Source organism: Schistocerca cancellata, chromosome 8 (genome assembly GCF_023864275.1).
Source record: "Schistocerca cancellata isolate TAMUIC-IGC-003103 chromosome 8, iqSchCanc2.1, whole genome shotgun sequence".
Classification (NCBI taxonomy): domain Eukaryota; kingdom Metazoa; phylum Arthropoda; class Insecta; order Orthoptera; family Acrididae; genus Schistocerca; species Schistocerca cancellata.
In genome coordinates, this window is record NC_064633.1 from 424303137 (window position 1) to 424329236 (window position 26100).

The 26100-nt window shown below is 41.2% G+C and overlaps 1 protein-coding gene across 1 annotated transcript in view; it reads left to right on the top strand.

Annotated features, from left to right (window-relative positions):
• LOC126095038 (ras association domain-containing protein 10-like) overlaps positions 1–26100 on the top strand; it is a 1121197-nt gene that overhangs the window by 555166 nt on the left and 539931 nt on the right. Inside the window, exon 3 of the mRNA XM_049909708.1 lies at positions 24882–24928. The gene's annotated coding sequence lies outside the window, so the exon portion shown is untranslated. The remainder of the gene's footprint in view (positions 1–24881; positions 24929–26100) is intronic.

Consider the following 26100-nt stretch of genomic DNA (forward strand, 5'->3'; position numbering starts at 1 on the left):
CTCACTTGATAACAAAATATTTCCATTAAGGAATGTGGCCATTACTTGTAATAACTACTGTCTCTGAAGTATTATATAATTTTATGATTATTGACATATTTTTGTTAATTGCCTATAATTAACATATTTTCATTGAAACTACTCACGATTTTTCAAACGTATAACCGACAGTTTCTTTCTGAATAATGAATCTTTATATAAATCATTTTAAATAGAATTCTCGAAATTAAGAACGCAATGCAGTATAATAGTAAGGAATAGTGTTGAACAAATAGTTGTCTCCAAGTTCTTTTAATTGCCTTTTCCGTTTCAGAATAATCGGTGACATGACGAACCTTTTTGGAATAAATTACACATGCGTATTATGCACATCAGTAACCCAGGAGAGATGCTTCTGTTAATTGTAACCCATACTGAATGAAATGATTACTGTTACGCGGTTAACTGCATCGCGTTGTACATACAAGTTCGAATTATAAAGTTTACTCAAATTATAAAGTTTACTTGAAACCTGGAACTGACTACATTATTAATGGAATTTTGTCTACCTCAGATAAATTTCAAGCTACCCGTTGTTTCCGAGAATGAAAGACGTGTGTATTAGGTTTCCACGTTTCACTTTCTTGTCGCTCTCGTGTTCCCAGAGGGCATGGCGTGGGACGCTGCAGTGCCCTTCACACTAGGCGACTCCCTGTAAGACGGCTCGGCTCTTCGCAGAAGCACTACCATTATGTATGCCCGCCACGAGAGGCGTTTTTGCCTCTCCTGCTGCTTCCTTTTGCAGTGCTTCCTCTCACAGCGCACACGTGGAGGAGAAACAGTATGAGTTGCATTTTCCTCCCATCTCCTCTTCCGTTGCTCATTGTAGCACTCTATACAACAAGTAGTCGGAATAGTTAAGTGGAATACGTAAATTGCCATCTTTCTCCAGGGAAAGAGATCTCTGATCGATGAAATTGTGCAACTTCCGCGAACCTGTCTCACAATGACGGACAATCTTACACCACTATGTACCAGCCAGATATTTATCCAATTTTCTGGAGATTTTCATTGAACGATGCGTATCCAGTCACAGAACTTCCCGTCTGTTCGTAACTGACGTCAGTCATCAACATCTGTATAATGTTGTATCGGTGTGACACAGAGGCAATCAGCCTCAGATAGCCGTCTTGAACAATTTCTCTCCAACCTGAAAATACGTTGCGTCGAACATAAAATTCAAAACATCTTCAGCCGTCTATATATGGGACGAAGGCTTAAATAGTAAAATTTAAAGATTCACCGTCTTTTTACAAGAGCATGGAAACTATTTTTGCGGTGAGCCAGAAAGCGATGGAAAACTTACTGACCATAGTTTGCAGTCTGCAAGTCCACATTCGTCTTGTGCTCACTGAAAGAAATGTTTCTACTCTATATTTACTCAGCGGGATAAGGAACTGTGATAATAAATAAAAGTTTTGCATTCTATCTGATTCATATATTCATAAACGTTCACACTTGCAAACATTGTAATGTTTCTGATAATGTCATAATAACACTATGTGCATTTCGGAGCCGACCTCTACGTTAAGTTCCAAGTAAATGGTTGTTCGCCCTGGCTTCTAATCATCAAAGTTAATTCCTCGCCACAAAAGTGGAAAATAATCTCACCACTTGCTAAGTGATTTTGGTAATATTGCAAGATGCACACAAACAGTTACTTCCGTGAAATCTAAGTGATCCAGAACGGTGTACAGTCCTCGCGATTCCACTTCCTATTTGTACCGAAAATACGCGTTCGGCAGTAGCATGGCTGTGACGTCATCCCGGGCAGCGCGTAAGCCGGCGTTTGACTGACGCGGACCGATTGATAGCTGGGTGCGAAGGGTGTCTGTCACTGCCTCTCTGGCTGCATTTACAGTATTATGGAGGCAGCGGACGGCCGTCGTCCGCTCTTTGCCCAGGTAGTAGCATCTTGGTTCAAATGGCTCTGAGCACTATGGGACTTAACAGCTATGGTCATCAGTCCCCTAGAACTTAGAACTACTTAAACCTAACTAACCTAAGGACATCACACAACACCCAGTCGTCACGAGGCAGAGAAAATCCCTGACCCCGCAGGGAATCGAACCTGGGAACCCGGGCGTGGGAAGCGAGAACGCTACCGCACGACCACGAGCTGCGGACTGTAGTAGCATCTAAATGGCCACTTTCCTGGACACACATCATTTAATAACTCTGTTGTGTATCAATTTACAGTCGTCGTAATTTTTATATGAATGGCGTTAAGTTGGCTTTAATTACGGAAAAAGTTTTAGTTCGATTGCTATTAAACTTTGCCGGCTACAATTCTTAGAACGAAACCTACAGTAGAACTACTTCTCTGAACTACTTCTTTAAGAGTTCTTGTAGTGATTATTATTTACATCAAAGTCTTGAAACTTGTTATATCTTTATTATTTAATGGATGTGATCAAGTGCTGTAATCAGAACTTTCTATCATTAATGTAAATTATGCCTAATCTATCACAAATAAGGTTGTTTTTGTTCCAAATTTATTCTTTAGTAAGTTACTTGAAAACTATTAGCGGAAGGATAATGGGGTAACATAGGCAATGTGTTTATATCAAACTGGAGCTTCATATGAATTTTCGTATTTCTGAGTCTAATATTTAGCGCCTTAAATTTTTCGTAAAAACGCCAATTTTGACCAAAATATTTCTCCGATGATGTTGAGGCTTGCAACAGTTGATTGCGACATACATATGCACATTCTGAACAATTTTTGGTTTTCTAACTTTATTATTTAGCGCCACTTGTTTTTCACATAATTGTTTTATGTTTACACCAGTAGCATGTATTTAGCGAAACATATTCGTCAAATAATCCGAGAGTTAACGATTTTAACATTATTAATATACTCAAATTGTGTAGATAAAGTTTGGAAAAGCTATTTTAATTTTTAATTTCACCTTTAGATTATGACGCAATACTTTGTATGCTACGTATAGGCGCGTTATGATGACGTGGCGCTAGTAGCAGTGAACTGGGGTGAGTCCGGACACACTTGCTCGTCTCCTTGTCTCTCAAATGATACAGAGCTTGTTTCGCCACATATATTTTGAATGTAATTTATGTGACCATTTTCGGCGTTTCACTTCCTCATCTTAACAAAATACACCAGTAGCATGACGCAATCAATACATTCACTGCACGATAACAATAGTGATGTTACTGATATCAGGCACCTGTGTAAAGACAACAATAGTAACGGTGTGAACTACGTGCTAAAGGGCCAGTGTGAAATTTAAGAGATCAGGTATGTGCAGTGGTATTATGTTGTAACTGTATATAATTAATCTCAAAAATTTTACAGCGCCTCTTTATTATGTAGTTACAACGTTATTATTGTTGTTGTCTTCACTCATGAGGCTGAAAATGGCATAGTGAAGCGCCGGAACTGTGCCATCAATAAACAACCACGGCCTTACAAATGGCAACTGCGGAATTTCGTGCATAATTTGTGATTCGAAAACACACCCAATGCACCGCTCGCATATCACACAGTGAACTGCATCAACCACAAAACCACCAGCGTGCTACTGTGAGTTCTCCTCTTGATATCAGCAGGCCGGTTTCTCCACGTCGACTGGGATTGTCATGCGTCCGGCTAGAAAAAGACTCCAATAGTTCAACAAGGCTGTTGTATCCACATATCTAGATCTGCATCTACATGATTACTCTGCGATTCACAGTTAAGTGCTTAGTAGAATCACCTTCGACCTTCTTCGCTACCGTTCCAGTCTCGAACAGCGCGCGGGAAAAACGAACATTTAAATGTTTCCGTGCGTGCTCTGATTTCTCTTATTTCATTATGATTATCATTTCTCCCTATATAGGAGGACGTCATAAAAAACTTTTACGCTATGAGGTGAATGTGACTGAAAAATCTTGAGAAGGTCTTGCCGCAGAGATGAACTCCTTTGTTTTAATGACTGCCACTCTAATTCGTGTATCATATAAAAAAACGATCTACCCTTTTTTGAACTTGTTGATGTCCTTCGTCAGTCCTATCTAATGCGGATCCCGCACCGCACGGCAGTACCCCAGAAGAGAGCGGACAAGCATAGTGTAAGCAGTCTCCTTAGTAGACCTGTTCAATTTTCTAAGTGTTCTGCCAATAAATCTCAGTCTTTGGTTTGATTTCCCCACAACATTATCTACGTGATTGTTAAGCTATTCTTAACTGTAATCCTTAACTATTTAATTTACAGCCTTTAGATTTGTGTGATTTATCGTGCAACCGAAACTTAGCGGAACCCTTTTAGTACTCATGTGGATGATTCACACTTTTCATTATTCGGAGACAACAGCCACTTTTTGCACCATACAGATATCGTGTCTAAATCATTTTTCAATTCGTTTTGATCATCTGATGACTTTACAAAACGGTAAATGACAGCGTCTTCCGCAAACAATATAAGAGGGCTGCTGAGATTGTCTGTTAGTCGGTTACGTCAGAAACAGGAGAGGGCCTATAACACTCCCTTTGGGAATACCAGATATTACTTCCCTTTTAGTCGATGGCTTTCGGCAGTTATTACGAACTGTGATCTTTCTGACGGGAAATCACGAATTCAGTCACACAATTCAGACGATACTCCATAGGCATGTAATTTGATTAGAAGTCGCTTGTGAGGAACGGTGTCAAATGACTTCTGGAAATCTAAGAATATGGACTCAATTTGACGTCCTCTGTTGATAGCATTCATTACTTCTTGTGAATAAAGAGCTAGCTGTGTCTCAAAAGAACGGAATTTTCTCAATCTGTGATGGCTATTTGTCAATAAATCGTTTTCTTCGAGGTAATTCATAGTGTTCGAGCACAGCATATGTTCCAAAATCCTACTGCAAATTGACATTAGAGATATGGGTCTGTTATTCAGAGGATTACTCCTATTTCCTTTCTTGGGTATTTGCCGATGGCTGTATACTAACTGGTATACACTCTTGACCAGAGGCCGTGGCTTTATTAAGTGTTTTAAGCTGCTTCGCTAAGCCGAAGATATCTATTTCTAAGTTATTCATGTTGGCAGATGATCTTGATTCGAATTCTGGAATATTCACTTCATCTTCTTTCTTGAAGGAGTTTCGGAAAACCGCATTCAGTTACTTTGCTTTAGCGGCAGTCATCACTATCGTTATATTGCAGTGAATGTACTGATTGCGTCTTGCTACTGGTGTATTTTGTATACGACCAGAATCTCTTTGTGTTTTCTGTCAGATTTCTAGAGAGAGTTTCATTATGGAAATTTTTAAAAGCATCTCACATTGAACTGAGTGCTAAATTTCGAGCTTCTGTAAAACGTCACCAAACTTAAGGATTTTGCGTTCTTTTAAATCTGTCATGCTTTTTTCGTTGTCTCTGCAACAATGTTCTGACCTGCTTTGTGTACCAAGGAGGATCAGTACCATCTCTTATTAATTTATTTGTTATGTATCTCTCAACAGCCGTCACCACTATTTCTTTGAACGTAAGCAGCATTTCATCTATGCTTACACAATCATACTGGGAGGAGCGGAGACTGTCTCTTAGGAAAGTGTCAAGCTAATTTTTATGTGCGTTTCTTAAATGGATGTATTTTGTGTTTATTTTAAGTGGATTTGAATGTTACGGTTTCAGTCTAGCTACAACAATCTTGTGGTCACTATAATCTCCGTATCTTCAGCTGCATGATGTTTCGCGCCGTTAGAGCCACATCTTCAGGGATACTGTTATATGTAAACAAGTATAAAACGAATAAAGATCATGTTCCGGTTAAAATTTAGTTGTACTGTGCACGAAGCTACATACGAATAATGTTGTACTCGCATTTATAATTTATCCCAAACGATAAGCAGTAGATGACCCAGCATACATTGTCCCACTGTGACAAAACTGTTCAACAGTCAAGATGTCGGTAGTGCAATTTAAAGTAGAGCATAACACGGGGAACATCATCCCAATACAGGAAAACTATGGCTTAACATCGCCGTGACAACTTGAGGTCCGCAATGGCACCCTAGGACAAAGCATGTTTGGTAGTCTACTGCTTATTGTTTGAAATAAATCATAAATTTGAGTAGACAATTTTTCCTATATTTTTGCGTGTAGAGTAGAATTATATTTTAACTGGAACAGGAACTTTATTTTTTTAATCTTGTTTACATACAGATCTATCCGTGAGTAAGTGGCTCCAACGCCGCCAAACTAGTTGGATGAGAAATTAGGATATATCGTACAGCTGAAGCGGTACAGTTCTACAGCTGTGGATGCCCACAATACAACATTTTCTGCAATCTCTGCGTCTGTCATGATGCTCCATATTTGGTTAGGATCATTTGTTGCTAAGAGGTCAAGTGTGTTTTCGCAAGCATTTACACTTAGAATGGGCTCCTGAACTAACTGGTCAATTTAATTTTCTCATAAAGTATTCAGTACGATTTCTGATGGTGTTTTATGTACACTACCAACTTCAAACTTGTATTTTCGGCAGCATATCGAGGTTAGATTGAAGTTGTACAGAGGCTACAAACCGCATAGACCGTAGTGGCGTCCGGCTGACAGCACCGCAGCACACTAGTTCCTATAGTCAGATTAAAATTACTTGATAGTTGGGGTCAGTCAGGTGCCACTACAGTGTTGACAGATCGGCTGCCAGCTACCGCTCAGTTGTAGCTGACACACAAACACGGCGGGTCGCTTCACAGATGTTGTCAACGTATAACGCAGAGCAATGTTGGAAGTGGCCGCTGCGAGGTGTGACAGAAATGCGAGATGCTCTGTCGACTGCTGATTTTAAGTAACTAAACGACGCCTTTTGCAACTCTCAGTTTCAACTCATGTCGTAACCTAACCAGATTCTCGCGATGTGAAATGTGCCCGAGAAAACGGCCGTCAACAAACTGAGGCAGAATTAAAAATCACGATCGCTTTGTTCACAGTGATTATGGGTAACCTCTACGAGCAGACTCAAGATAGAAAAATTTCAGTTTCAGCACTAAAAACAAACTCTAATTACTCACTATCATTCATTCGTTATCTGAAACTATCCTCACATTAGCTACCCAAACTGCCACTTTACCAACCGATGAGCAGTCCTGGTATGCACGTCGTTGTAGATTATAAACGATACAGACAGATTGCAAGATTGCAAAAGAAGAAGGGATCACAGAAAGAAAAATAACAGTGAATAAAAGGTTAATACGATAACGAAAATGGCGCGATAAAAAATTACATTTAAATCAGTTAACTGAATCAAAATAATGGTGAAAGTCTGTTAATTATGTTCAGAAATTAAAAAAATTCATTGTGTTTCACGAAATTCGAATATACTCTACACGACAAGCTAATCGCTACGCTATGACGCTACTATGCTCCAGTTTGTTGCACATATGACTCATATTCCAGTAACAGCGTGGATGGCAGCCTTCAAAAATTTAGCATTAGGTACTGTCGTGCAAAACTTTTCTAGTATAAGCCGGTCTCTTTGATTATAATAACTATGTATGTAACGCTGAACCGCGTCTAGTGTGGAAGGATCCAGTAGTATTTAGTTAGTGCTGTGTATGAAACGTGTGTGTGTGTGTGTGTGTGTGTGTGTGTGTGTGTGTGTGTGTGTGTGTGAGTGTGTGTGTGTGTGTGTGTGAGTGTGTGTGTGTGTGTGTGTGTGTGTTTGGTTTAATTATTATGTGTGATGAAATGCAAAATGTGAGGGCCAGATCCAGGACTCATGATTCAAGCACAACAAGAAAGAAAGCCGGGAAAGGTGAACTGACCAATAATTGTTATGGCAGTTTGGCAACAGCGAACGGTTTAGGCGTGACATTGAGTACTCTTATAGGAGGAAATTAGCTCCAGCCCGTGAAGTGTCAACTGTCAAATAGTTTTAACCAGACTACAGGGGCCCTGGCTCGTTCGTCCCCGTGCAACGACTGACCAGTCCAATACTTTTACGGACACTCGGCTGCCGCTATAAAACGGGTGCTGGAGACAGGCTTGTCCACGGCTTCAACAGTGCTGATCTCCAGAAGATGTTGCTGGTTCCTCTTGCTGTACCTGACTGACCACAACACTTTCAGCTCAGACCGCCGTTGTGTACACGTCGGCCGCTGTTCCAGTCCGCTGTCCCAGTGACGTTGCTGGCTTCTGGCAGATAGTGCTTGTACCAGCTCTGCAGCTGACTTCCACGCCAACTCAGATCCTTGCGGCCAGCTCGGACATGCCGGCGATCGCGCCAGTCACGTTTCCGCACTGTCCACCCTCTCGCGGAACGGGGGCAATCAACCATGCCTCTCGACGTGGCACACGTATCATAAATAAGGTGAACAGTTGTTCAGTAGATGAGATGAACAAGCGCTCACAGCTTTTAACGAATACTCTTTAGATCAGAGGTCGTCAAAATTTTTTGCTTAAAAGTCGCTTTTGGCATTGTAGGGCGACTCGTTGGGTCGCATAGGAAGTGGGGAGGGTGCGGAAGGCGGGGGAGAGGACGGTAAAGCGGCCTCTCGAAGATAAGTTCAGTTTTCACTAAACCATGGTTATTGATATAAGCTTATCACTTACACATTCTGAATCCAAATATTAAAAGATATCGCATCAAATATTTTCACGCGAAAAAAAAAGAATACTGGAACTACGAGGGTTGCTTAGAAAGTATTGCACCGCATTTTTTTTCTCAGTGAAAAGAATGCTACGATAGTGAAACGTTGCGTATGTATTATCTGAAGTCTCCTGAGTGAGCGTGCCAAGTTTCAATCACTTCCGAGAGATAGCGTAGCTGCAGGACAGTTTCAAAATGGTGTCTGTAGGCTACAAACAATGTGCCGTCATTGAATTTCTCAGTGCAGAGAAAGAAACTGTGGGCAATATTCACAAACGCTTGTGCAAAGTCTATGGAGCATCTGCTGTCGACGGAAGTACAGTTAGTTGCTAATCATGGAGGGTGAGGTCATCAGAAGGCGGTTTGGCGGAGCTCCACGATTTGCAGCAGTCGGGGAGACCATCCACCGCTGTCACACGTGACGCACCTGACGTTATTATTTTTTCGTTTTTCTTATTCAGTTTGAATACCTACATTATTTAAATATAGAATTACCAAATATAAGATAATTAATATATATGTCATTATCATTTATTATGATAAATGTATATCCTCTTATTTCTAAATACATATCGTACTTAAAATACGAATTTTACAATAAAATCTTAATTACCGATTTTTATGAAAGATGGTTAATTACAACTGTTTCAATTTTTAAAAAATACTAATTAAATTTTGGGGATGAAAACGAAAAATTAAATTCTCTATCGTTGGGTTATGCCCATTGTTTTGTACCACAGATGTGGTCTCAAACAAGCCAGAATGATAAACGTTGTAAAAACATGGGAAACAATAATTTTCACGGCGTTAAGCACAGCGTGCAAATGCTACATTTTTATTGCGCCTCTCCTCAAGTTACATGAAAATAGTTATTTCATATGTGCCTATCAACTGAGCTATCCAAGCACGACTTACGACCCGTCCTCACAGCTGTAATTCCGCCAGTACCTCGTCTCCTGCCTTCTAAAAAGTAATGGCCGAAATGAAACCCGGAGCAACGCTTTCCATTCTCAAATACTACCAATTTTTTCATGCTTATGTATTTTACACTTCGCTCGTAGAACTCGCACCTTCGATTAAAATGTTGCGAAAGTCTGTAAACGAACTAAGACTATTTGCATGGCGCGCTGGCGTTCTACCATAGAGCTACACCACCCTTTAAAAAAAATGGTTGGAATTTCAGTGAATTAAACTTTCTCAGAAAACTTGACAGTCGACTTTCTCGAGAATTTTTGAGAGTTGCATCTAACAGCTTCGGGTGACTGACTTTTGAGCTCTAAACTTCTCGTGCCGTAAATATACAAAATTACAAACATCCTATTGGTGTATCGTCAGCTAACCGTTAATTTTAAAGCTTGAGAGAGAGCGAATGTGTACAGTCTTTGCTGATTTTACCGTGAGAGGCACTTCAGACTGATCATACAATGAAGACTTTTGAGATTGGATGTCGAATGGTGAACCTTTATGCTCGTACGATCGTAGTGTATGAAACTTCTTAGTTCCTGGCCTTTCGTCCAGCGATATAGGAAGCACCTTTGATAATATCCAACGCAGATCTGTACAAAAGTAAAGAACGAAAATCTTTAATGGACGACGACTGTAGAACCGGGAAGATTCACCAACACCTGGAACTGTTTACAAATAAAATCTACTTGTGAACAGAAAAGAAGACAGCTAACGATAGCCGGCCGGTGTGGCCGTGCGGTTCTAGACGCTTCAGTCTGGAGCCGCGTGACCGCTACGGTCGCAGGTTCGAATCCTGCCTCGGGCATGGATGTATGTGATGTCCTTAGGTTAGTTAGGTTTAAGTAGTTCTAAGTTCTAGGGGACTGATGACCATAGATGTTAAGTCCCATAGTGCTCAGAGCCATTTGAACCATTTGAACCATTTAGCTAACGATATTTGGTACTATTTTACTAAAATCTATAGTACTAATAATGCTGATAGCTCAAGAATCCCAGAAGCATGTCCATCCTAAATCTCGGAAGAGCCAAATGATTCAACCGAAAAAGTAGCAAGAGCTGCACATATAAACCAGGTGGGAAAGTTTAGGACCGTGCTTACTAATAGTGCTAATTGCAGGTACATTATTATCATACATAAAACCTTCAGAACGCACTTAGTAAGTATGGGAGAGTGTATTAGTTAATGTGATAGGCAACTATGAAACAGATAGTGATTAAACAGTGTATTATGAACGTAGATTATGATTCAAAAATAAATAGAAATGTGAAACGTGATCAATTAAAAAAACTAAATACGAAATAAAATAAGCGCACTTTCTTTCCATTTTATATATCGCAATTAATAGTATGCCAATATTTTAAGACTGCTCCCTCTGTTTCTCTCTCCTAAACTACAACGATCATACACATTTCTCAGGAAAATTATTAAAAATATCTACTTTTTACAAGCAATGTCAGAAGGACTTGGGCTGTTTTTTTATTTTTTTATTTTATTTAAAAAACTTTATGGTGTACTGCAGACTAACGGTACTGAATCACAGTTAACTTTCTCCGCCATGTACTGCAGACTAACGGTACTGAATCACAGTTAACTTTCTCCGCCACCAAAAAAAGACGAATACAATCTGCTATGCCGATTGGAGATTATCGGATGTTGACTTCTGGGACGAGTCTGATGACTAGTAGAATAACGATAGCAGCGATTTATTGTTGGTTTTAGAGAGGTGTGTTAATCAGGTGAGGATTCTGAGGAAAGAGGTTAAATAATCAGATGAGGCAGGATTAAGGACATGTCACTTATCTACAGTTTAACTGCGACAAGTACTCGTATTTCGGACTTCTGGCGAAATGGCCATGTTTATTACCGGAGGTAGTCGCAGAGTCTCCAACCCGTTGGACCAGTTCGTAATAAACTAAGCCAGTCAGATTAGGCAGAGTGCGTCGACTTCTCATACCACGAGATAACTTAGGCGAGACCAAGCAGCAACGGATCGTTTTACAGTTAAGCAATAGCCATCTATGTCGAAAATGTCTTACGGTCGACAAGTATGTGTTAGTACAACATATGAGATACCGAAATCGACCCGTTGCTTGTGTAATAAATGTGATTCGTAACTGAAGATGTCTATCCATAGCTGTAACCATTTATGTAGAACCGTAAAACTACAATATATACGGACAAATAAGCACTTTATTTCCGAAAGGCCCTATGTTAACGTTTCTAAAATATACAGGGTGGTCCATTGATAGTGACCGGCCGAAATGTCACACGAAATAAGCGTCAAACGAAAAAACTACAAAGAACGAAACTCGTCTAGCTTGAAGGGGGAAACCAGATGGCGGTATGGTTGGCCCGCTAGATGGCGCTGCCATAGGTCAAACGGATGCCAACTGCGTTTTTTTTTAAATAGGAACTTCCATTTTTTATTACATATTCGTGTAGTACATAAAGAAATATTAATGTTTTAGTTGGACCACTTTTTCGGATTGTGATAGATGGCGCTGTAATAGTCATAAATGTATTAGTAAGTGGTATCACGTAACATTCCGCCAGTGTGAACGGCATTTGCTTCGTGATACATTACCCGTGTTAAAATGGACCGTTTACCAATTGCCGAAAAGGTCGATATCGTGTTGATGTATGGCTATTGTGATCAAAATGCCCAACGGGCGTGTGCTATATATGCTGCTCGGTATCCGGACCGTTCGCCGGATAGTTACGTTATTGATGGAAACAGGAAGTGTTCAGCCACATGTGAAACGTCAACCACGACCTGCAACAACTGATGATGCCCAAGTAGGTGTTTTAGCTGCTGTCGCTGCTAATCCGCACTCAGTAGAGACAAATTGTGCGAGAATCGGGAATCTCAAAAACGTCGTTGTTGAGAATGCTACATCAACATCGACTGCACCCGTATCATATTCCTATGCACCAGGAATAGCATGGCGACGACTTTGAACGTCGTGTATATTTCTGCCACTGGGCACAAGAGAAATTATGGGACGACAACATGTTTTCTGCACGCGTTCTATTTAGCGACGAAGCGTCATTCACCAACAGCGGTAACGTAAGCCGGCATAATATGTACTATTGAGCAACGGAAAATCCACGATGGCTGCGACAAGTGGAACATCAGCCATCTTGGCGGGTTAATGTATTTTTATGGGAGGAAGGATAATTGGCCCCCATTTTATCGATGGCAGTCTAAATAGCGCAATGTATGCTGATTTCCTACGTAATGTTCTTCCGATGTTACTATAAGATGTTTCACTGCATGAAAGAATGGCGGTATACTTACAACGTGATGTATGTCCGGCACATAGCTAGCGTGCGGTTGAAGCGGTATTGAATAGCATATTTCATGACAGGTGGATTGGTCGTCAAAGTACCATACGATGGCCCGCACGTTCACCTGATCTGACGTTCCCGTATTTCTTTCTGTGGGGACAGTTGAAGGATATTTGCTATCGTGATCCACCGACAACGCCTGACAACATGCGTCAGCGCAAAGTCGATGCATGTGCGAACACTACGGAAGGCGAACTGCTCGCTGTTGAGAGGAATGTCGTTACACATATTGCCAAATGCATTAAGGTTGACGGACATCATTTTGAGCATTTATTGCACTAATGTGGTATTTACAAGTAATCACGCTGTAACAGCATGCGTTCTCAGAAATGATACGTCACAAAGGTACATGTATCACAGTGGAACAACCGAAATAAAATGTTCAAACGTACCTACGTTCTGTATTTTAATTTAAAAAACCTACCTGTTACCAACTGTTCGTCTAAAATTGTGAGCCATTTGTTTGTGTCTATTACAGCGCAATCTATCACAAAGCGAAAAAAAGTGGTCCAACTAAAACATTCATATTTCTTCACGTACTATACGAATATGTAATAAAAATGGGGGTTTCTATTTAAAATAAGTCAGTTGATATCCGTTCGACCTATGGCAGCGCCATCTAGCGGGCCATCCATAGCGCCATCTGGTTTCCCTCTTAAAGCTAGACAAGTTTCGTACTTTGTAGTTTTCTCGTTTGACGCTTATTTCGTGAGATATTTGGCCCGGTAACGATCAATGAACCACCCTGTATTCCGATAGATAGCGTACGAGACTGCCATAGAATATTTATCTTCACTTTGTTATGGAATGTTTAGTTTGTCGTAAGCGTAGTTCCATGTTGTAATATGGTTCATTCCATCGTAACGGGAATACCATTAAAGTTTAAACTGTTTGTGTGGCCAGCCAACCTTAGACCTGCCTTATGGTATGACGTTGCTAGAAAATGTTGTTGCTTATTGCATCTGAATAATGCAAGGTCGTTAGCCACAACACACTGTAAAGTTACAGTCCTAGGCAAAACCGACCCAGCTTTCCCTAGTCAATAGAAAGACTTTCAATCACACAAGGCGAGCGACTGCAGTGCTCGTTACCTCCAATGAATAAAAGAAAATGAGCTTGAGTTTGGCGAGTGTACGTAACGATAACACCGGCCCAGTGCTAACAACAAGTTTAGGTGTGCAACAGTTATATTTATCATCAATTATTCGCTTAACCACGGAAAAATTGTAGGGCAGTTTAAAGGGTCTAATAACTGAAACCACCTAACTGTAAAAGACTTATATGCTGTCCTTATTGGACACGACACATAAGTAGTTAACAGAGAGCAAAATTTTCTAAAATTCTGGGCTGAAATCACACGTACTGACGGTAAGACTGTGGAGAGGCAACAAATTGTATGGAAGACTGCATGGAGAAAACGCAAGAAGTTATCCTCATCTGGGCAGTGTGTGCACCCAACGTTAATGAGATAAAATCTCAAATTATAATTAAATGGGAACTAAAGTTGTGTGGCAGAACAACTAGTGAGTTGCACAGAGTATGGACTGCGAAAGTTACATTTCCGAAAATCGACCAAGCAAGGACCCATCAGTAACAGATGGCGGTTGGGAGACCAATCGTATGGCGTCCAGAACGTAAAAGTCACAAAACTTACATTTCTTCTTCCTTAACTGTCTGCTTTCAGAAAACTGTGCATGAGGGGGACAACTTAGTGATGTTGTCAGTGTGCTAGACGAAGGTATATTTACTTAATTGAACAACCAGAGAACGCAGCAGAAACTGCACATTAACAAACATGCAGTTGGCACAGGCCTAGTGAAATGTCTGCACGATTGTTCAGCCTCTTCATGCCTTGCAGAGTGGCGGCGTGACTCAATGACTAAAATTTTGGCGCAAAAGTGGCCATGTATCTCAGGCTGGCCAGGTTGCTCCGAGGGTTCAAATGGTTCAAATGGCTCTGAGCACTATGGGACTTAACTTCTGAGGTCATCAGTCCCCTAGAACTTAGAACTACTTAAACCTAACTAACATAAGGACAACACACACACCCATGCCCGAGGCAGGACTCGAACCTGCGACGGTAGCGGTCACGCGGTTCCAGACTGTAGCGCCTAGAACCGCTCGGCCACTCCGGCCGGCTTGCTCCGAGGGGTCTCGAACTTCGACGTTCATACAGAAAAGACATAAATGTCATATTCAATTATTCTCCCAGGATGCCAGTGGCGGCACTGTGTCCCCTGCCCTCAGCTAGGCCAGGTACCGGCTCCACCTACAAGGCCATGAAGCAGGCCACTTGGGCGATAGCAGATGTACTGATAATGGTTTGAACGTCATCCGCCATCAGATATCGTAATAACATAGCTACCAGAGCGCCATCTGCCTCTACCCTTTAATAGGGAATGCTCACAGCCAGGAGGCTCAGTGTAGTGCAAACGTGTGAAGCAAGCAAGCAACCATGCCATGGAGACGCACTCCAGCTTTCTACAGTCAACTGAGTGAGTTTGAAAGGGGCCAATGGAGCGAGGTGGCGCAGTGGCCATCCTAATTTAGGTTTTCCGTGATTTCCCTAAATCGCTCCAGGTAAATGCTGGGATGGTTCCTTCGGAAGGGCACGGCAGACTTCCTTCCCCATCCTTCCCTAATCCAATGAGACCGATGACCTCGCTGTCTGATCTCCTCACCCCAAACAACCCAATCAACCCAAAGGGGCCAAATTGTGGCTTTGCTAGTGGCAGGATGGTCCTTTCGCAGAACTGCCACACGAATTGGACGTACTGCACAAGTTGTGTAACAGAGTGCTCGTATCAGTGGTCAAGTGAACGTTCTCTCAACTGTAGACGAGATTCTGAACGTCCAGTCATCCCACCAGGAACGTCGTATTGTAAGGGCAGCAGTGATGATTGTAGAGCTGCCACAGCGCGGATGAAGGTGTTGTAAGCCCAGATTTGTCAACACTAATTGTTGCGCACCGGTTATTAGCAGTGGGACTGTGGGCAGGCACACCTCTAGCATGTATTCCAGTCAAGACACATCATCGACATGCACGGGTCGACTGGTGCCACGAGAGGATCGCTTGGAAGGAGGAATGGCGCGCTGTAGTCTTCAGCGATGGAAACACGTTGTGCCTCCACCCAAGCGATAGTTGTTTACGCGTATCACGAAGGCCTGGTGAGCGCTGTCTCAAAAAGTGCAGTCGTCCAAGTCCAGGCCTTAGGTTCTCGGGTGCGATAAGCTACAACTCTCGTTCATCTTTGATGTTTCCTGGGGGAGGGGGGGAGGGGAGGAATATACCAGGGCTCAGTAAATGCAGAATGTTGTTTGACCCACTTTTTTGCCATTCTTGCAACAGGAAGGTGATGTGTTGTTCCAACAGCATAATGCTCACCCCATGAAACTCAACGTGCTCTGCAAGACGTACTAGTACGATCCCTGGACTTGTCTCCAATCGAATACAAGTGATTCATGTGACTCTTCAACGAACAATTCTAACAGAACTATGCGAACAGGTCGAGGAGGAGTCGCATACTGTATCCCAGGACAGAATTCCCCATCTGTACGATGGACTGGATGCCAGTGTCAGCGCCTGTATTACTACTCGTGGAGTCTACCCCACATATAACTATGAGTGTTTTACCAGTGGTTGGTACCTCGTACTTCAGAACCGCTCAAGCTATTGATCTGTATGTGTAATCGTTTCATGTCCTCCATATGCACTGTTACAACAATAAATCTTGAGTGAACTGGAAACCTGTGAATGGTGTACTAATTTCTTTCCGGCATTGTACTTCGTGGGTGGGCAACAGTTTTGATTGTCACGGCGCGTATCTGATGATGAAGGAATCAGGGCTTAGAAGTTGGTCGCAATAAATGAACGTCATCAAATACAGTTGATTGGAAATAATTTCAAAATAAAGAAATAGTGCGAACAAGCTTTAAAGATAAGTCAAAATTTTTCTAAGCTTTATCTCGCTTTTATGATTAATATCAAATATTTCTAAGGTACTAAGACATCTTAAGCTGCTTTATACATGGGAGTTTGATTCTTAGGGGGGAGGGGAGATGCGTACTCGTTTTTGCCTGCCACCTAACATGTCTTCCCCATCTGTCAATCCTTGTTCACGTGAAAAATGCTGATTACCGCCATTGTTAGGAGTAAAAGTTAAGTAGTGGGTGTCTCTATTAATAGTTGGATAAGTCAGTTCAAAGATCAGAGGACAGCAAGGACATACTACATCCAACAGAAACATGAGCTGTAAAGAACTGTGGTATTCAAAATAAACGTTCTGTATGATGAGCGATTTACACTTTTACCCTTGACCAATAGTAGTTATACTCCACATTTAACTATCAGGACATCTCTTCCCTTCTTGACGACCTGCAGGAAGTGTTGCATTTGACGGGAAGGACATGATTAGTTTGCGGCACAGATATAACTTCTCGCAGATGAACGGCACTCGCGTATAAGCTGCAAAATAACGTTTGTAAGCAGTTGACTCTAAGCAGCTCGGAATGTTGCTCCTGTCAGCTTTAATGGGCAAATAAATTCTCGAAACGGATCACTGCCAGCGCGTCGGAACAGGAATTTGCACATGATCTTTGAACGTACGAGAGGACGACTCCGTGTGTTGGAACATTACGCGAAGTTAATTAGGAACTTTCTGAAAAAAAAGTCGACAAGCGCAAACGAGATTTGCATTTTGTGCTTTCGTATTTACACGCGTGACGAATAGTGGAAGATGAACTACAATTTAGCAGAAGAATATTGTTCTGCGTGTTCTCGTTGAGACTTCCGGCACCCGTGAACTAATGTGCGGGTTGTTTTGCAGAACGTAGCTGCAGTTTCTCTCTCGGCAGTTATTGCACGCGAGATGTAAATAGAAACAATTTGTGTTCGTGGAGGGCGTTTGCGGGAGATTTAAAAGCTCGAAACGAGCTCGCGTTTCAGTGGAAGACGCTGCTGACTAAGTTCATAAATCAACCCCGTAGTAGTCATCCGTAATGGCTGTTTTTTCAGCTCTACGTGCGAAATAGTCGCAAACTATGGAGACCACCAGCGAGGAATACGATCGACGGATTACTCTTTGCCAGTCGAGTTATCGACATTATTAATCGATGTAATTACATAATATATTACTGTTGTGACATGTACAGCAGCTTAATACGCTACGTCTTGAGACGGTAATATTGCAGTACAGACGACGACGACGAAGACGGCGGGAGCGAAAACAAGCTGCGGAGAAGGTTGGATTAAGAGGAGTAGCAATACTACGTTTACAGTCTAACGTCCCGTCGTTATCTAGGTCATCAGAGACAGAATAATCACTTAAGTTATACAATTATGGATGAAAGAGGTTCCCATGGCTGTAGTGGATAAAACATCTATTCTCTTTTTACGAATCCCAGTCAAGACTGTGATCTAATATTTCCTTTAAAAATTTGTCACAGTTGCCCTACAGCAAAATAAAATACTCTTGCTGGTCTTAAAAAATTTCCTTCAAACATTTGTCATAGTTGCCCTAAAGCAAAATAAAATACTCTTGGTCTTAAAAGATTTCCTTTAAACATTTGTCATAGTTGCCCTAAAGCAAAATAAAATACTCTTGCTGGTCTTTAAACAACTCTTGAGGTAAACGGAGGAAATGTTTGAATAAAATGATTTTGGCCATTAGGCCACAATGTTTTGAAACTAAAATGTTATGACGCAGTGGTTAGCACACTGGGCTCGCATTCGGGAAGACGACGGTTCAAACCCCCTTTCGGCCATTCTGATTTAGGTTTTCCGTGATTTCCCTAAATCGCTTCATTCAAATTCCAAGATGGTTCCTTTGAAAAGGCACAGTCGACTTCCTTACCCATCCTTCCCTAATCCGATGGGGCCGATGACCTCGCTATTTGGCCCGCTCCCACCATATGAACCAACCGACCAAAATCGAAATTCCTACCATCTTTGCAGCGGTCCTCTTCAAGACAACTTCTAGTTGCTGCATTTGTCCTCAGTAATACTACTCTCTGTCAGCGTAGCTCAATTTCACCACGTTTCGTCAGCGTAGCTCAATTTCACCACATTTCTATTAATTCACTTTCTTGTCTTTCTGTCTGCTGAGTGAAAATTGTTCATTGATTTTAAACTAACTTTCCGACGAGCTAGAGACTGAAAATTTTAGACATAGCTCAGAACTATGTGACAAAGCAGTATTACTCTGCTCTCTCGTGAGTCTGTTCGCTATGTGTGGTAATGGGAATGGAAAAGTTTGGTAACGCCTAACATCTAGGCTGCTTTGCACAACTGGAGTGTTTTTGTATATACTACTGGAATGTATTTCATGAGGTGTTTGTGCAAATGAACATGGGTATTCAGTGAGAGGGGGGAGGGGATGGGTTGGACAGATGGACAGGGAGAGGGGGAAGAACAGATTCTGGGGGGGGGGGGGTACAGATAGAGGGGGGAGGAAGAGATGAGTGAAATATACGTGACATTTGTGAACAAGGGCGAAGCTGTGGTGTATATACCGCTGGATATATTTCGTAAACCACATCAAATACTGACGAATCGATTCCACAGACCGAACGTGAGGAGAGGGGCTAGTGTAATTGGTTAATACAAAGCATAAAAAAATGCATGGAAGTATGTTTTTTAACACAAACCTACGTTTTTTTAAATGGAACCCCGTTAGTTTTGTTAGCACATCTGAACATATAAACAAATACGTAATCAGTGCCGTTTGTTGCATTGTAAAATGTTAATTACATCCGGAGATATTGTAACCTAAAGTTGACGCTTGAGTACCACTCCTCCGCTGTTCGATCGTGTGTATCGGAGAGCACCGAATTACGTATGGATCCAAAGGGAACGGTGATGGACCTTAGGTACAGAAGAGACTGGAACAGCACATTACGTCCACATGCTAACACCTTTTTCTTGGTCTTTTTCACTGACGCACACGTACATTATCATGAGGGGTGAGGTACACGTACACACGTGGTTTCCGTTTTCAATTACGAAGTGGAATAGAGTGTGTCCCACTCGAAACGCGTGGACGTATGTGGTATCAGCATGATGGTGCACCTGCACATTCCACAATTAACACTAGGCTGACCCTTGACAGGATGTTCGACGGGCGTTTCATAGGACGTGGAGGATGCATAAATTGGCCAGCCCGTTCTCCTGATCTTACGCCTCTGGACTTCTTTCTGTGGGGCACGTTAAAGGAGAATGTGTACCGTGATGTGCCTACAACCCCAGAGGATATGAAATAACGTATTGTGGCAGCCTGCGGCGACATTACACCAGATGTACTGCGGCGTGTACGACATTCATTACGCCAGAGATTGCAATTGTGTGCTTCAAATGATGGCCACCACATTGAACATCTATTGGCCTGACATGTCGGGACACACTCTATTCCACTCCGTAATTGAAAACGGAAACCACGTGTGTACGTGTACCTCATCCCTCATGATAATGTACATGTGCGTCAGTGAAAAAGACCAATAAAAAGGTGTTAGCATGTGGACGTAATGTGCTGTTCTAGCCTCTTCTGTACCTAAGGTCCATCACCGTTCCCTTTGGATCCATACGTAATTCGGTGCTCTCCGATACACACGATCGAACAGCGGAGGAGTGGTACTCAAGCGTCAACTTTAGGTTACAATATCTCCGGATGTAATTAACATTTTACAATGCAACAAACGGCACTGATTACGTATTTGTTTATATGTTCAGATGTGCTAACAAAACTAACGGGGTTCCATTTAAAAAAACGTAGGTTTGTGTTAAAAGACATACTTCCGTGGATTTTTTTATGCTTTGTATTAACCAATTACACTAGCCCCTCTCCTCACGTTCGGTCTGTGGAATCGATTCGTCAGTATTTGATGTGGTTTACGAAATATATCCAGCGATAATGTTAGGTGACTCACCCTGTGTATATATATATATATATATATATATATATATATATATATATATTACTGAAATAAAAATCTTATAAAAATCATGTAAAATCAATTTTTGTTTACTTATTGTATTTTTTTTAGGAAAATGGCTATTACACAGATTGATATATTATTAGTAGGTATGTGTAGTACTTTTCTATTTCAGATATTATCAGGTGAAAAGGCACTGCAATAAATATGAAATTTAACAGACGTCTCTTTCATAATCTCATAAATATGTTTAAAATCAACTGAAAATTTTCATGGACATGAGACTAAAAAACATAAAAAATATTGAAATAAAATAAATTTTTAATATAACATGTTTTTAAATTGGACTGAAGAGTATTTAATAATTTATGCTAGCACCAAACAACTTCCTTACCGTATAGACAGATAGACCTGAAAATCTGTAACTGCAAATTTTTAATGGCTATGAAGTTAGTTGCAAGATTTAAAAACTAAAAATGTGAGGGTCGTGCAGTACATAACTGATGAATGAGTTCTTCATCTCCATACTATTACTGATGGGATGCGCCTCAAATTTTTCGTTTTAAAGCCTAGAAGTGTTTTCATAGCTATTAAAGCAAGCAGTCACAAATTTTCAGAACTGTTTGTGTAGGGTTAGGAATTTGTGTTGGGCCAGGAGAAATTATGTTACGCTTTTTTGTCCAGTTTAGGGACGTGGTATATTTAAAACTTGGTTCATTTAAATAATTATTCTCAAGTTTTCTTTGTAACGTAGAATGTTGTCCAGCTTACTTGTTAGCAGTCATCATTATTCTTGTGTGGGGAAGATTCGGGTTCTAGCACGGAGTCCTGCTTATCACCTTAAGCCAACAGGACACGCAATCACGTCTCCAACTTCTGTTTCCGCGTGTTATTTACGAACACTGCAGCCATACCTCCCCTAAGGCGTATGTGCGAATTACGTCACTGGGGAAACTGAGTGGATCTGTTATTGAGGTCTGGCTGTACCATCGCCCGAGGAGTGTTTGGTGCACGCGTAAGACGCGTGACGGAGGGGCAGAGGGGGTGGGGGGTGGGGGGTGGGTGGATACGCAGTAGCAAGGGACGGTGTACGATATGACAGCAGTTTGCCTCGTCTGCCTGTTGTGTGCGCTAGGGGGAGCGCGTTGAATATTTAGCTTTTGTTTGCATATTTAGGTATTGCAGCTAATGGTTGATTGGTTGGTTGGTTGATTCGGGGGAGGGGACCAAACAGCGAGGTCATCGGTACCATCGGATGAGGAAATGGTGGGGAAGGAAGTCGGCCGTGCTCTTTCAGAGGAACCATCCCGGCATTTGCCTGAAGTGGTTTTAGGGAAATCACGGATAACCTAAATCAGGATAGCCGGAGCGGGTTTGAACCGTCGTCCTCCAGAATGCGAGTCCAGTGTGTTAAGTGTTACGCCACCTCCATCGGTCGACGGTACTTAGCCACTATAGTGTTCACTGTCATAAAGCAACCGCGTCAGTTATCACTTTACCCAGCAACAGCGGTAGGTCTCCGGACATATTAATATATCTACGGAGAGTTGGAAGCAGAAACAGTGGTCCAATGTGGCACTTACACCAGCATTGCGCACCAGGGTAGGCAACAGTGGAGAGTGTGGTGTGGTACTGAGATAAAGACTACATTGGCGACGCTGCAAAGTATTTTTTGTCTTCCTCGGTATGGAATGCGTCACGCACCCGTCTTCTTACAGGTAAATCGCTATAATACACATGGAAATAAATCAATGAAATCAGTGAAATCAGTTAAGCAACTGAGTCATTGAAATATTATTTATCTATTGTGACGATTGAGAAATCTACTGTACAAGCGACTAGGTTTTAATGAATTTTTACGAATTTATATCTTTTTCAGTTAAAATTATACTACAGAAAATTATATTTTAAGTAGCGGGACATGTTCCCCAGTATACATTTTGATTCGTTAGTGGAAGAAAATGTCACTTTCTTATTGTTCAAGTGCGTATGACTAGGTAGATTATTAATGTAGATGCCAATCGACGAAACAAGGTGAAAAATTTCAGCAGTCGCGTCAGTATAAACAAGAGTGCAGTAACTGAAAATGAGGTTTTACCTGCGAACCACGTGTCGGACAATGCACCTGTCCTTGTTGTGCAACGTGACAAAATAAACTTCTTTTATGAAGTTCTGTCTCACGAGGTAACTGATTTAGGAAACTTAAATCAGGATAGCGAAATCTGACTTCAAACTGTTGACGCTTTCGACGACAATGTCGTAAAAACCCTACCATTTCGTTTACTGTTTACGTATTTCCCCGTAGTTTAATTGAGATACGCCAAGAAAAATATTTTATTGGCGGTAAAAAAATTACGTTGTTGCTTTCTACTATGCATATCGAATCATAGAAAGCTTAATGCGTACCAAGAAGACTTTCAAATATTGCTCCTCGACAGTTTAAATATCATCGGGAAACAACGATATGAGGATTGGTCAGCCAGAATTCTTGATTTATTCGTTACTAGCAGAGACACCCGTCGTTGCCCAGGTATTTATTTTTAGCTGTGCGTCGACGCTGTACCACGCAGCGTCTGGGCTTGTGCTTAATGTTTATGACGTCATGTCTGCTGAATTATGTGTCGTACAACGATACAATTTTGTAGGTACATTCAGCGGCAAATGTGGATACTGCCTGCAAAATGTGTTGCGAATGGAGTCGGTAGCACAGAAGTAATAAATTTAAACGTCATGCACGATGCGACAGCTTTTCATTCATCTCACTGTTTATGTAGCCATATCTCCTGAACTACGTGTCATACAATGGTGTCATGTTGGAATTACATTCAGTGCTGTATGTGCATACTGTCTGAAAAAGCGTCGCGAATACGGTTAAGTAGTAAAGAAGCAATAGATTATAACGTCATGCATGAAGAGCGGAAAAGTAGTAAGCGATTTTTCTTTCTTCATTTCAGCACATTCTCTGGATTGTCTACTAGAAAAAATTTCGTTAAGGTTTGAAATTATGTGTAATGTCCGTTGCCAGTTGCTAAGTGCCCTCATTCACAAATACTGGGTGAATAAAGTCTGGTAATTCAGGCATCACGGGCTAAGCTACTTTTTCACCCCCATCACTTTGGTAGATAGAGGGCTATTATTCCCACAGCTATTGGTGTCTGACAGTAAGGAATATGTGCACCAATTTCGGTTGAAATCGGTCCACTTGTTTAGGAAGAGATGTGGAACATGCATGCACACACACACACACACACACACACACACACACACACACATATATATATATATATATAAGTCGTTAATGTATCAAAAGAATTTAGCTCCAGAAAACTAGCAAATCTTGGAGGCTCGGAAAGACGTGATTAAGAAAGAATGTGATATGTTGTAAAGACCGCCAAGAATGTTCAGTCTTGCTTGACACATATGGTTGAATAACGGCGCTACCGTTCAAATATACCAGTGATAGAAACCGTGACATTTAAGTGGTAACATCATTATACCGAATTCTTACTACTGGTGAAAGAAGAAAAGGTAGTCCAGTGTTTCGTAGATGGCAACTGATCAAAAGGTCATGAGACAATTAAGACGAAATGATCCAACAGAGGAGTTGGCAATGCATAACAGAAATATGTAATAAGAAAGGATAAAGAGAAGATAAAAATTATTCCATTCCATCTTGGCGTGGTGGTGCAACAAACTTATCATTGCTACTATTTAAAAAGCAGTCAGTGGTTGCACAAAGTTCTTTATCATCTCTTGAGTTAATCAAGAACTTTGTGCAGTCTACGACTGCTTTAAATAGAAGATGGATAAAATAATTTCTCATATTACGTGCTTAAACAGGGGAAAGCTGATATCTACATTGTTACTGCGTCGCTGATGATATCGGTCGGTTCTTGCATAATCTCTCAACCAGCGCAATATCTCTTGCTGAATAGAAAACGATAACGTTGTTATTAAAAGGTGTTAAGTCTTTTTATGCAAGCGGTTTAGTTAATTAAATCTCTCTCTTTCTGTTTCAGGGGCATTCCAACAGACCGACTGACAAATCCACCTGGATCACAACAAAGTAAGTCTGCACCTCCACCTCAACCGTTCTTGCAGTTCGACGGTTAGAGCTATCCTGTAGAGATTTTGTTCGCTGTGAAACAATATGGACACAATTATGTAGTAATGGATTTCAGTTCTAGTTTCGCAACAAGATATCTGCAAGCCCCGAAGTAATCTTTCGACTATGCCCAGTTGGTTCGAAGGCGCTTAGCTATTACTCCTTGAACCAATCTCTTTCCCTTCGCAATATCGCAGACCGCAAATCACGCGGAAAGCATGCCGTCTGTGAAATTCGTTTGGTGTTTTCTAGGACTCGAAGTTTCGAAATTTTGTGGCCTCTGCGTAATGCCTTCCAAAGTATCGAGGACAAGAAAAAGTCACATCTCTCAGACAGCTTTGTTTTTCGTTGTCGAGTAAATGTCTGAAATAATCAGTTCTTCATGTTACACAGAATTTCAAGATAGCACCTGTGCTGATAATATCAGCATCTAAATTAAAGTGCTCCTGTATTTTATCAAAGGATGAAGAAACTATGCAGTAATGAGAATATCAAACAACAGTAGTCCAGTACAGCTTGATTGAAAATAGATTGGGTTGCAAAAGTAACGACTCACTTCTGTACCCACGTATTCGCTGTTGTTGAGACACATACCTGTTACGGTGTATTCGTTATACGTTACATCCTTTACTCGCAGCTGTTGTCATTAAATGTCATTATGTATGTCTTTTTTTTAGTTCATTGTGGACTGTCCCCTGAATATTATTATTGAAACAAATCACACTTTTGTGTATTTCCTGGCTGTTCTCCGAAAATAGCTTCTTTTTTATTATGCTATACAGTGAGAAAATTTAGACATACAGTTCCTGAACAAGTCACTATGCTATCTATTGTTCGTGCACGGCGTTTTACATTCACAAGACTAACGAACCTTGTGGCTTACAAAAAGTACCGACTTCACCTGATCTATACACGAACTGCCTGCTAGAAAGATATCTCTGCGACACCATTCTGTGTCACTACTGACTTATCCCGATGGGAACAATTGGAGGGATAGCCAAACTACTGATTCTTCCCCAGTCGGCTCGAATTGCGTGCGGGGAAGAAAACATGCGAGTAACGAAACAATCCAAGCTGTAACGAAACAGTACTTCGAATCTCGTGTGGTACTCGTTACTCAGTAGCGACTATAT